Source organism: Aythya marila (assembly GCF_965140915.1).
Source record: "Aythya marila genome assembly, chromosome: 2".
NCBI classification, from domain to species: Eukaryota; Metazoa; Chordata; class Aves; order Anseriformes; family Anatidae; genus Aythya; species Aythya marila.
Genome location: NC_139043.1, coordinates 117,009,776 through 117,020,434, shown reverse-complemented (window position 1 = coordinate 117,020,434; position 10,659 = coordinate 117,009,776).

Sequence of the window (10,659 nt, the reverse complement as noted above, 5' to 3'; positions counted from 1 at the left end):
TCGAGCAATTGGAGCTATTGCATGGATAGACAATGCCATACCAGCTGTGAGAAAAATACGAGCTTTATAATGTGCCTGCAAGTTTAAGTGAGTCGGGTGATGGCAAACCCAAGGTGTGAAGTGAGCTACAAGCCAGATGACTTGTCGTGATGAATATCTGCCAGCAATCCTGTTGCTTTTGTACAGCAAGAAACCCAGCTGGGATCTATCAACAGAAGAGCAGCAAAACACTGGGCAGCAAGGTGAACAGGCTTTAGCTTCTGAACGATGTGCACGTGTAGCCCAGTGAGTTGACCTAACTAACTAAAGCTGACTGTAGCATGCTTTCTGGACTGTATGTATCTCCCCGTCATTAAAAAATCAGATTTTGATTCAGTATGCGAAAATTGTTTCCCATCCAGGAGATGGACCATAAAATACCTAAGCACTCTCCTAACAAGGCTTTAAAAAATTACTTCATTCACTCCTGTTAGACAACCCTGTCTCTTTTCCTCTCTTTAATGTATGTCCTTGTGGACCATCTTTCAGGGTATCTGCTGGTTTGGGATTTTTTTTTTTTTAATTCTTTGGTTTGTTTTTCCTTCAGAATGTCTGTTTTCAGCTTTCTCCAGTGAAATACCCTAAGCTTTTCAGGAAAAACATTTTTTTTTTCTCCTTTAATAGCATACCTTAAGCTGCAGTTACATCCCGCAGTGCCACGCTATTGAATCCTCCCCTCTCTTTGTTGGTATTGACTTGCTCTCATGCATCGCTTCTTTTTAGTACAGACTCAGATATTTCTTAAGGCAGTTTTTAAATGCAAGATTTTTTTTATCTGCTCTAACCACATCCTACCAGCTTGTTTTCAGCTAGATGGTCACTCGCTGCATTTTCAGGCCGCTCCACGTGGTAGCCTGGCAATTATCTGCAATGTCCCCTCCTGGGGCAACAGAAGGCATGCGCAAGTGGTAGGAAATGCCACGGTGGCCCATGAGAGGCTGATACGGAGGCTGTTCATCAGAGCCAGTGAGAGAAAATGTGCTCCACAGCAACATGAGAGGACATGGGAATTGCTTAGGAATCACATTTTTATTTCAGTTATTAAAAAAAAAAAAAAGAAAGAAAGAAAAAAAAGGCATTCCTTCCCAAGACATATCATTTGGTGGGAGAGAAACTGTGAAGGAATGACAGGAATGAGTCACAGAAAAGAGAGGGGTAGGAAGGATAGTCTCTGGGACATCAGGAGTTAAAACTAGGATATATAATATAATCTATTTATAGAAAAGAGCTAAGAGCTTTGTGTATGTGGTAACCAGCCCCAGCTCTTGGAGCAATTGAGGTGGCAGAATCAAACTCTGAATGCTAATTACTGTAACTAAAGAATGAGCATACTTATTATCTGATATAAAGCAATTTTAGAAACACCCACAGTTTTAAAATAATAGTAATAACAGTAATTGAAAACATGAACTGACAAGTCACTAACAACCCCTTGTACCACAGCAGAGTGGAGGAGCTCATATCCTTACAGAGTGCCCTTTTCCCAGTCCAGACCCCTGACAAACACACACACCAGATAAGGTCTAAGGAGCTCCTGCACAGATCTTAACATCTGCCACAGACCAACACCCAAATCACGGTGCTTTTCTGAGGTCTTCTTATTACTGGGGTAAGGTGAAACTCAAAAGCTGTATCAGTAGCTGGCTTCCAAAACACACACCCGTTTGTCCAAACAGCTTTGTCTTTGGGTATAAATCAAATCAGCTGTTCTGAGCTTCCTTTTTTTCACTAGGAGCTGAGGAGGAGGAGGGGAGTCAACAGGTAAGAGGAAGAGGCTTTTTTTCTGCCTCATTTCCAAGGGGTATGGGCTGGTGTGCTCCAGCTGTGTCAGGTGGCAATACCCTATTGCCAGCCTCTCCCTTAATGTATCCTGGAAATGATCATCCAGGGATCTCAAACTTCTCTTATTTGTGCTCATATTGGGTGAGAATAAAACTTGAAAACACCAGAAATGAGAAGCTCAGCCCCGTGTATTACATGTGTCCCATGTATGTTACACAGGGACCTTTGAGCCACAAGGGTTCGGTGAGCACCTGCTCCCCAGAGAGCAGCAGCTCATCCTTGCCCACCTGAGTCCTGAATCAAAGCAGATGAGGCAAGGGAGACGGACATGGGTATGAGTCTCGTGTTGCTGTCTGTTTCTTCAGCCTGCCTTGAAAGACAAAAAGTTTTGCAAAGAAACAAGAAAGAGTGAAATACAGACTGGATGCAGGAAGGAAAAAAAAATCTTTCTTTACTTCATGGAATTCAATCCTAGAATAATTTTTGTTTACACTAGCATAATGTAGCTAAGAAAAGAGCTACACAGAAATGCTCTCTCCCCAGCCCACGTTGGCATTCAGCAGCTCTAGGACACCTTGTCCCTATGGCTGCCCATGGAAAGTGGCAACCAAAGGAAGAGAGAAGTAGGAGCATATTTGCACTCCTCACACTTTACAATTTTGGGCTTTCAATCCAATATCATGTACAGGGTGATCCAGTGTCTAATTAGCTCCAGAGCTAATGAGCATCAGGACCAGGGTGAACTCAGTTTCATCTTCCTACATCCCTTCTGTATGCCCTACACCACCAGCAGCTCAGCCACACCTAGGCTTGCAGTTTCCTCTAGATTTGTGCAACCGTAGATGAGACCAGTCTGAACCCTCGTCCTGCTTTTTCAGCTACACAGAGGAGGCTTGGGAATTTGGTTCTGACTTTGTCAGCGTTTTCCCGTGAGCTTGCACTAGGACTGAGATTTGCAGATTCCCATCTGTGGACAGGCTCAGCCCGCTCACTTCCATGCACAATGCGGTTACGCTTTGCTCTCTCCTTGTGTCTCTCCGGATGTCTGCCATCTGGCAGGCCCTGCTCACATTTACAGTACTCTCCGCAGAGGGCGACGGGTTTCATTGCCACCAGCCACACAAACACACACATTGTGCATGGCTGGCTGTGCGCCTGGCTTCTCCCAGCTATAGCATAGCCCACCCATTCTGTACATCTCAACCCGGATGCATAATCAGCTTAATATACTATCATAATTCATTCCTGTTTCAAAACAATCTTGCCCTACTTGCTACCACTTCATTAATTTCTTTGGCTGAGTTGCATAATTTCTTTTCTGAGTTACACCCAGCAGCTCTGTTTCAGTATCACAGCTCCGGAGATGTGTTGTCCCGAGCACCCACAGGCATGAGGGTGGCCAGCAGCCATGGAGCTGGTGGCTCACAAGGTCTGGACAGATGGGAAGGAGGTGGAGGTGAGGTGTAAGATAACCTATATAGATAGCTCTTGTGTTTACATGGCAGCAGATGATATTTTAAGAAAGCCCACAGTAAATATATAATTAACAGAATAATATTTATTATTAAATTAATCTATCATCTAGCACCTGTAAGGACAATGCATGTCTGTGGCTCTCACATATTGAGGTGACATATAGTTTTATTCCATAGACAATGCAATGGAAGGGAAAGAATGGCAATTACCAGCCCTAAAGGCTCAGTGCAGGAACAGCCCCGTGTGCCTGATCCACAGAGATCTCGCCTGCAGGTGGTGGTGGGTCCTGTGAAAGCGGTTCCCCACCTGGGACTGCTGCTCCCCAGAGGCTGAAATACTGCAGGCTGCCAGCCAGCCTGACATCACTCAACGCAAACTGAAATGAATTTTAAGTGAAAGCAAAACGAGCTTCTGCTGGCATGCAAAGTAGGAGTGTTCAGTTGCTGTCTGTAGAGACAGACACGTGTAGAAATAATAATGATAGGAGGAATCACAGACGTCTAGCAGTGCTTTTTTTTTTCCTTTTTCTATTTTTTTTCTTTTTTTTTTTTTCTTCTTCTTCTTTTTTTTTTTTTTTTTTTTTCTGGCTCAGGTTGGTCCTTCTGTTCTTCCAGCTGGAGAGTATCAGGGTGCTGAGCTAGGGTTCGATCCCTTGTGTACCTGTTCTCCCTGGGTATCTCTAAATCAGTGGCTCAATTTGGATCAAGAACACCTTTTTTTTTTAAAAAAAATAAATTAATTTAATGGTTCAGCTCTTATTGTGACTCACATTGCAGCATAGTCTTTGAGTGTGCAAGCTGGACTCCTGCCAGGTGAACCCTAACCAGACGTCCTTTCAACCACTGATGTGCACTCAGCCCACGGGACCAGATCAGAGCTAGGCTGAGACAAAATCCCAGCAACATGTGCTGCATGGGAGCACCGACTGTTTACTTCTGTATCTCCCTTCCTATGGTGCTGAATGGCTTGCCGATGTAGATATAGCTGCAGTAACCTCCCCTGCAGGGCTGGATGCTGATTTTGGGACTGGAGTCTGGGTCGCCCTGGTTGGAAAGCTACATGACAGAAAGAAAATTAGGAATTTCTCCTTGGCTCCAAGGAAGGGATCTGGGACTCTCTCCATCCATGGTACCAACTAAATATTTAACTTGAATAATGAGGGATCAGCAAGAAGTCATGACTTATAACCAAAAACTTCAAAACTTTTACTGTCTGCTCCTACATAAATTGTTTACTCACAGCTTTTTGTGTTAACCCATGATAGTTTATAGCAAACACAATTTATAGTACAAACAACAAATTGCAGCATTCCTATTTTCTCTTATGACCAGAAAACTAACAGTTACCATACCTCAGCAGCTACATGTCACCACTTCAGGCCACTGACACATTTTGATCTGTTTTTAATGAAAAACTAACCAGGAAAGGGGAGTGCAGGTGCTAGCCTGGATAGATGGGAGCCAACTGCCAGTTGCACAGCCTCTTTGTCCCATCTTTTTTCAGAGACCCATTTGGCACTTGAAGCATTACAGATGCTGTGAAGAGGGTACCTGGCATCACCACCCTGCCCATTCAGGTCACATTGCCCAGCTATTCTTTACCCCCATCTCACAATAGCTGGCTCCCGGGCTGACCATCTGAAGCATCTGTGGTATTTTTCTCTAAAATGCTGTTTTTCTGTTGCACTGCTGTGCTTCAGAGTCCTGCTGTGGCCAGCATAGATCAGCTATTGTACTCATGACCTCTGAGAAGTTGTGGAAAATGATACTGCTGGTCATGATCCTAACTTCACCGCTTGGCATGGAGTCACAAACATGACTTGACACCAAGGTCATCTGGTTGCTCTTCTGCTGTAAATGAAAATAACCTTCCCTGTGTTGACCAAAAGGCATTATAAAGCTCATACTGTAGAAGAAGAGCAGAAAGGAACTGACAGCATTGGCTTGATGCAACCTGGACTGTAGCAGGAATTCTTAATATTGCTTTATCTAAATTATTCTGAGTTGCCACGGACATCACCTCAGCTTTGCCTACCACGGTCTTGCTGTGCAAGGCTGCAGTTCCTTTACTATCAGCAGATCCATGAAGTCCTCCAAGGCTACTACCTGTCACCCCATCAAACACCAGCATGAGGCTGGGCATGACTTTCTGCTTTTCGCTTATCTCTTTAGACTTTCTGCAAGGCCAGATACCTAATACTCGTGATCTATGGATGATGGCTCTTCTTGTTCCTCGTGCAAGCTGGGTCCTTTCTCGCTGCCAAGCTGCAGTCTGTCACTCCTTGGAATTTCCTTTCCAGGCATTTTTCCCCTGTCCCTAATCCCCACCACCAACCATATCTGTCCACACAGTCTGCTGAAATGAACCAAAAAATCAGGTTCATTTCTGTTATGGTTCATAGCTATCAAACAGCTGCTTGTCACTGGTTCCTAAGCTGGGCTCAGTTGAGATCATGAATCTTCTAGGGTTTTCTGAGCCCTAAACCTCCTGTGCTGGCATAGCTCTTTTTTTTTTTTTTTAATTTTTTTTTTTTTTTAGCTAACTGGACAGTGTTGATGTTGTCAAATCAGCCAAATTGGATTTCTTCTTGGCAGACCTTGATGCTGTAGCCACTGCACCATTTGTGAACTGGATTTCTACTTACAAATAGATTAAATGATTTCTCCTCTTTGAATTTTTATACAAACTAATTTTGGATTAGATGATTGTTCTTATTAACAGAGAAAATAAATGTACAAGAGGTCAGACTGTTTCTTTCTTTAATTTAGTTGTAATACATGCCCAAAGCTCTTTAAATAAAGCTGATAAATCCAAGTGGCAGCAGAGACAAGCAGCAAAATAGTTATATTTTAGACATTTTTATCTGCTTTCTGAACTATTATAATGCATCCAGGTCTTGGTTTTTCTGTCCTTTCTTTTTTTTTTTTTCACCTGCAAGGGTTACAGATCTATTTTTAAATGAAAACTTTTTTTTTTTTTTTTTCCCAGACAAAGCTCTTTACAAGCTGCAGCAAAAACCAAAAGACTGCCAGTAAAGTCGCAAAACTTGGCAGCAAGAAGCAAAACTGGACACAAAGAGTTTCTCTTGCAGCAACTACAATCCAGGAACTGTGGCATTCAGCTCTGCAGCCTGAGCACAGCTCCTGCGGACCTGCATTTCGCCCTGCTTTCTGCACTGTTTGCTCTCAGCTTGCTCCTGAGCCACCAGGAACACTTGCATGGAGCAATTTTTGAAAGTGTTAATAAAGACTGAAAAGTAATTTCTCTACTGGGTGAAAAAGCTCCACGAGATTCACTGTTGTTGAGAGATGGGGGTTCTCGGTGTCAAAACCCATCAATAAAACACTTCCCCCAGCGAGGTCTCACCCACAACTGGAGCCCCAGTTTGGCCACACGGCCTCTTCCTGAGGAACTCCATCTTCCACCTGGGGACAGCTGGTTTCTAGAAGCACGGATCTGAGTTTTTGTCTGCTGGGAGCACCCAAACATTAAAAAAAAAAAAAAAAAAAAAGAAAAAAAGAAAAAAAAGATAAACTCATGTGCAACCTGCATCTCCTGGAGGGCACCAGCACCTGAGTGTCACCTCTGGTCCCCCCTGAGCATCCCTCTGGGACCACTGGCTGGGCCTGCAGGGCTGTAGGGCAAGGCTGTGGGTGCTTACCTTCCCTAGGCTGGCTTTCAGACTAAGTTCATGTACACCAGCAGAGCAGAGCGTACAATCTGCTCCCGTTTGACATAATCATAGGCTGTCCCCGTGCCTGGAACAATTTAATGAGTACCTTAGGACCTGTTTTGCTGTCAGATCACAATACCGCCTTTCACAAAGGCTCCTGCCACTGTTACCATCGCTGTGTATGACACTGTGAAGAGCCCCCTGAGCTCCCGATAGTGGTGCTGTGATATGATAAATGTATTTATTCAAACTGCATCAATTTGCAGTAACCGTGCAGAGAAATATCCTCTCTGTGAACACATTCTTCAGGCACATTTTTAGGATAAAAGACCAGCGAAAGGCGTTTTGTTATTCCCGGTACGACCGAAGCACCCTGTGCGCCTCCTTTCTCACATTCACGCCGTGTGCAGGCTCTGGCCAAGCCATCACGCTGCTCTAACAAACCACAGCAGTTTCACAAGAAGGTCGCAGAGCAGTTTTGAGAAGGAAGAGAACGACTTGAGCCATACAGAGACAGGAAGGACTGTGCTGTCATCAGACCCAGACTGCCTCCAACAGCACTTTTTCTCCTCGGCAGGCTGTGAACCACAAAACCCGGAGCGAGGCTTGGCTTCAGCAGGTTTTCGATGAAGCCTGCGCTGCTGGGAAGTGCTTCGAAACTCTGCCTGGTTTTGGAACAAGGAGGGTGATAGACCAAGGCCTCAGAGACGTGCCGAAAGGAAGATCTCAGAAAAGGCATTTATTTGCATGAGGCTTGAAGGAGGGCGCATGAGCAGCTGGTGGCAACCCCAGGCTCCTGGACACCCAGAGGCATTCCTAGTGGGACGCTTGCTGAAAAGGCACTGATCTTTGACTCTTTCTGTGGAGACATGTAGGGAAAAGGATGAGTAAATGGCAATACCCTTCTGGTGGTTGTGGGGGTGCATTGCACTGCACCTGGCTGGGGAAGTCCCCTGCGCAGGGAAACCCTCACACAGAGCCCAGCTGCTGCAACGCCTCTGTCTTGGGCACCAGCCCTGCTCACATCACCCAGGCACAAGAGATGCCACCAGCACCTTCAAGGGACACAATGGAGCTGAACACCTTGCTTTAAGCATAAAGACTACACTGACTAGGGATGGAAACCAGGCCCTGCGTTGGACAGGCCTTGTTTGCAGGCTCAGCCTTTCCTCCCGTCTTCTCCCCGCATGGTTGCAGCGAGGACGTTCGCAGCCTGTGCACATCTCCAGCCTCGCCACGCTCAACCTGCCCACCTGTTTTCAGCCCTTCCTTTAACCTCTTCTCAGCCAGTGAGCCCTTCAGCAGGCCCCCAAGTTACAATGCAAATCAGTAACACCCCTCCCTGACCCAGTGGGCTGGGGCACTTGGCAGCTTCCCCTTTGGACAGCTGGAAGAGGAAAGTGTCTGCATTGTTTTCAAGCCTGGTTTTGCAGCATTTATTCCTCTGCTGCAACCCTCCCCCAACATTTTAGTCACAAAACTGGTGAAACAACACACTGAAGGCTTTCCTCACTTGAATACACTTGCCCAAATAGATTTGTTCTGGTTTTGTACAGCAAACTGAAACTTCCTTACTACTGAAAATCAATTTTAAAGCAACCTGAACCCCACCAAGACATTCCAGGGACTGGAATACTTAGATACCTGTGCTAAAAAGGAACGGTCAATTCATTCACATGATGGGTCACAACTGCCCTCCTTGGTAGATGGGGTGGGGAGATTTGGGTTTTGGGGGGAAGCAGAGTTAAAGAAAATGGTGAGCATGAAGCACACGGAAGCAGAGAACAAACCAAGTGAAAATGAGACAATTTTCTACCGCCTTGCTCAATGAGGTACTGCAAGTAATTTTTTCCCTGCGCTATTTATGAGGTTTCCCTCTTCTAGATGTTACCACGGTCGCTGTGGTGTAGCACGAATTTGTTTGTGTAAGCCCCGAGCTGCACATACAGAGCCAGGTGTTATTTCAGAAACTAGACTTGGGGAAGGTTTTCTAAAACCTGTATGTTAAAACTTCATGGCACAGTGACTTTTTACCATAACATTAACAAGGCGGCCTTCAGAGAAGGGCAGCGATGCTGAGTTTCCCACCATGAAGGGACGGTTGTTCAGCCTCACCCTTACCCTGCTCTGATCCTACTAAATTTGCAATTGCACTGCACCTTGCAGCGTTCTTGCCGTGGCTGCATTTTCCATCTCTCCACGCCAACAGAAACAAATAAACTGATGGGCTGGGCTTAGTATTTGATTTAATTAAGATAAACCTAAAAGATCAGGAGCTCAGGAGTATGGCAGAAAGTGTAAGTATGCATCCGTGGTATTTAGTATGAATAGCTGTTGACTTCCAAAAGAAATTTTGCATTTTTTCTTGTAGCTTATTCTACAGATTAAAATCAGCAAAAGACCAAGCTTCTAGGAGTACTTATTTCACAGTGGCAACATAGCTTCCTGGTAGCCTAACACTAATTTCTTGCATATTCTATGCAAAATATTACAGGACTCTGAACAGGGTATTAAAACTCTGGGGTGGAGATGCCTGGAAATTTAACTGTGTCTCAGCCACATTAACCTTTTTCCAGCACATAAAACAGAACCACGTTTTACAGAAACTCACATGATGACCAAAGCTGTCTTCCATGGAGTTTGTTGGTTGAAATTACTGACAATACTGTAGTAAAAACTATTTTAGATGTATTTTAGGTTTAAGTTTTAATTAGGTTCAGTCAATTAGGTTTAACCGACTGATTCACAGCCCTGGTAAACTTCACCTGCTCTGTCTGAGTGTGATGCTGACACCAACCATTTACTAAAACCAAGCAGTGTTCGTTCTGACTTCAATTTATATTTACAAAAGAAGAAAAAAAGAAGAAAAGCTCTTTTGCACTTGTTGGTTACATAGAAACATGCATAAATAAGGATATTCTTCCATTTTGGATATTCTTCCATTTTCGATTTTTAACGTGCTTGCAAAGCTCAGCAGAAACCTTTGATAGAACTTTCCTGTTCACCACGAAGTTCATATTGGAAGCAAACATTAGAACAGTAAATGGTGTAAGCCTTATGTCATGTTTCAGCTTCCTCATTTTGAAGACTGGACACTGAACGAAATTGGACCATTTCTTCGAAGGCAAAGTGAATGGCATTTGTGAGATCCCCAAATGCTTCAAAAGCTACTCCTTAACTTAGGCAGGGAAAGATAATCAAAGAATAAGATGACAGCTTTTCTGTAAGCAGCTGTAAGCCCAATATAGTCAAATTTTAGTGTACAGAAAACTGTAACAGTATAAGTTATTTTTTGTTTGGCCTCGTGATTATTTTTTTATTTAGCTTGTAGTGGATGTTTAATAACATCTTTACATTTATTTGCCCCTGCCGCACTCCTTGCCATTCTGTAAGATTTATTGCAGAGACAACTTTTCTCCTTTCCATCTCCCTTTAAATACTGACACAGAGGCCAGCACTATTGCAGCACTTCCTTTCTACAGCACAGAGGCAAAATGCAGTGATGCAAACAACAAAAAAATCAAAAGATCATATATACCTCATGTGAAGCATGGATGAAACACCTAACATTTAGCAACTGTCTAGCATTGCATGGACAGTAAAGCTAGGAAGAGTGATGTCCTAGGTGCTGTTTTACTGCAGTTGAAACATGCAGAGTCAGGTTGCATGTGTATTTTTTAACAACCCAT